Source organism: Eschscholzia californica, unplaced genomic scaffold (assembly GCF_041429995.1).
Source record: "Eschscholzia californica isolate CP2 unplaced genomic scaffold, dmEscCali1.0.p SCAF_2, whole genome shotgun sequence".
Taxonomy (NCBI): domain Eukaryota; kingdom Viridiplantae; phylum Streptophyta; class Magnoliopsida; order Ranunculales; family Papaveraceae; genus Eschscholzia; species Eschscholzia californica.
The window spans coordinates 5667183-5670196 of record NW_028238309.1 but is presented as its reverse complement, the minus strand read 5'-3'; the positions used below and the strand labels follow the sequence as shown (position 1 = coordinate 5670196).

The 3014-nt window shown below is 32.9% G+C and overlaps 1 pseudogene; it reads right to left on the bottom strand.

The window, feature by feature from the left end:
• Nucleotides 1-377: 377 nt before the first annotated feature.
• Nucleotides 378-1014, bottom strand: LOC147555608 (glutaredoxin-C9 pseudogene; annotated as a pseudogene).
• Nucleotides 1015-3014: the final 2000 nt, after the last annotated feature.

Sequence of the window (3014 nt, the reverse complement as noted above, 5' to 3'; positions counted from 1 at the left end):
TATATGAAAACTATATTGTATTCTTCGTCACACACGTTTAAGTAAATGTACTGGCATTCTAGACTTAGGCTAAAATAAAGTTGCAATAGCCTATATCAAACAAAGAAAAACAAATGTTTTCATTCAAATTCAAGCATTTCCACAAAAATACAAAATCAACCTAACTATAATTGATCACTTCTTTGCTTTATAGTTCAAGCATATAAAAATCACACTCAATTGCGAGAATTACTCAAGATCAACAAAGTTAAAGACAACAAATTCATCTTGGATGATTGAAAAAAAAAAGCGAAAAGAGGAAAAGAAGGAAAGAAAATGTAAATAATTGACATTGAACGATCGAAAAAGCTAAACAAACAAGGTTGAATTAACCCAAACATTACTTGTTCACAAGCTAATTAAAATGGTTTAATGAAATGGACATGAAGTTAATTAGAACTATTTAATGGTTTAAAGCCACAAAGCTCCTGCTTTCTTCAATAATGGTGTTAATTGGGCAGAAATATGAGCTTTCATTAACTCATCTAGTCCTCCAAATAATCTTCCTCCTATATACACCAATGGAAATTGATGATGCCTAATACTACTATTACCATTTCCACCACCAATAATATCAACATCACTATCTTCACCACCAGAGACAAGTTTTGTTAATTCTTCGAATAAACGAAGCTCTTCTTCTTCGTTATCGACTTCGTAAATGGCTGGATTAACACCTAAAGCTAATAATAAACGTTTAATAACAAGAGACATACAACACCCATGTCTTCCAAATACAATTACTGCATTCTCCATCACCATATTCTTTACCATCTTCATGTTCATGTCTTTGTTGTTTATGTCTCTAGAACTTTGATCATCAACTTCTTCTGTAGTAGATGATGGTGAGTGAATTTGATGTTGGTTTGATGGTGGTGGGGTACTTTGTACCCATGATGGGTAAGGGAGTGCTTGCTGCATCTATATCCTTTCTTTGAGATGAGAGAGAGAGAGAGAGAGAGAGAGAGAGAGAGAGAGAGAGAGAGAGAGAGAGAGAGAGAGAGAGAGAGAGAGAGAGAGAGAGAGAGAGAGAGAGAGAGAGAGAGAGAGAGAGAGAGAGAGAGAGATGGGTTTATGCCAATGAAGAATTGGGAGTTGATTTTGTTGTTTATATAAAGGGAAAGAAACAATGAAGAGGAAATGGCGTCAACCTCGTGTCTTTTTACACGTCATATTGGCCATTGACGACATTGGTTATGTCATCCTATCTTAGAAGTATTATAGGAGATTTTAAAAGAGGGGTTGGGCCATTGGTCCAAAAAGGGGGCCAAAATAAAAATCCCACCCAAAGTTGCCTAAAAATGTAAAGGAGGTCCAATGTGTCAGTTTGGGGGGTCAAAATTACGTAAAGGGCCCTTAGAAAATAAAGTATTTACCGTTCATGCCATAGAAAATTACAAAATTGCCATCGAAAATTCTCGGGAAACGATTTTTTTTCTGAAAAATAATCTGACAACCCGTCCATCAGAATGTTTACTGTTCAGAAAATTACGGAACAACCACCGAAAAATTCCCGGGAAACGCAATTTTTTTTGGTAAATTATTTTATTTACTGGAAATTTTTTTCTGTACTAGACATTTTTGCTGGGCGGGAATTTGAAATTTCGTAAAAAAATTTGAAAATTTGTGCGGGAATTTGAATTTTCGTTTGACAATTTCAAAACTTCGAAAAAAAAAATTTGTGACCGGGAAATTATTTTATTTACTGGAAATTTTTTTCTGTACTAGACACTTTTGCTGGGCGGGAATTTAAAATTTTCAAAAAAATTTCAAAATTTGCCCGGGAATTTAAAATTTTCAAAAAAATTTGAAATTTTGGCCGGGAATTTGAAATTTCGTTTGAAAATTTCGAAAAAAAGATTTCGTCAAAAAAATTTGAAAATTGGAATTTTTTGTGTACAGGAAATTATTTTATTTACCGGGAAGAGATGGTTTGCTGGGCGGGAATTTGAAATTTCGTTTGAAAACCAAGGGCAAGAGGGGAATAAAAAAAAAAACTGACATTTGGACCTGCAACTAATTTTTGGGCAAGAGTGGATTTTTTTTGGGTTTACCCCCCAGATTTTGGACTGTTGACTCAAAAATCCATTTTAAAAGCCCCTAAAATAATAGCAATAGCCAATAGGAGCTTCATTTACACCTAAAGCAACATATGTTTTCGTTTTTACTCATATTGGCCATTGACGACATTGGTTATGTCATTCTAGGATTAATTTAGCGTGATTTGGGGGTTAATATACAAAACATATATATCACTTTCTCTCACTTAACTTTCAGTTTCGGAAATAGTATATTTTTTCTGGGAACATTAAAGCAACATATGTTTTCGTTTTTACTCATACATAAATACACATAGAATACAGATTATGAAACAAATACGTAAATTATGTATTATTTATAACGAGGAAACCATCATTTGTCAAGTATACAACATAATTTATCAAATGTATGTGGGTCTTGTTCAATAAATTACACATAATTTCTTTTACATTACACATAATTTTTTGTACATTACACATCCTTTACATTCTGTTACAAAAAAAAAAGTTCAAAATCTTCTTTGGTTAAAAAATGGTGCCCATCCATGTACTCTCCATTAGTTTCGTTGACTCACTTTGATTTGATGATTCTCTTTGAAATTTCATCTGCTATATCAAATCTACACACATAAATACACATACATTAAAGAAAAAAAATCACATATTGTATTATAAACTACATGTACAGTTTCGTAAATTATATATAATGTTTGTCAAATTTTGACAACATTTGAAGGGTTTAAGTAGTTTGGTAAACTTATCAAGGCTACTGTTTTGGGTGAAAAGTACACGTAATGGTAAATAAATAATACACAATTTATGTGCACTTATACGTAAATTATATACATAATTAGGGGTGAGCAACGGTCGGTTTTTTTCGGTTTTGGCTCGAGCCGAAGCCGAACCAATAAGTCACGGTTTGACTAAATCGTCGGC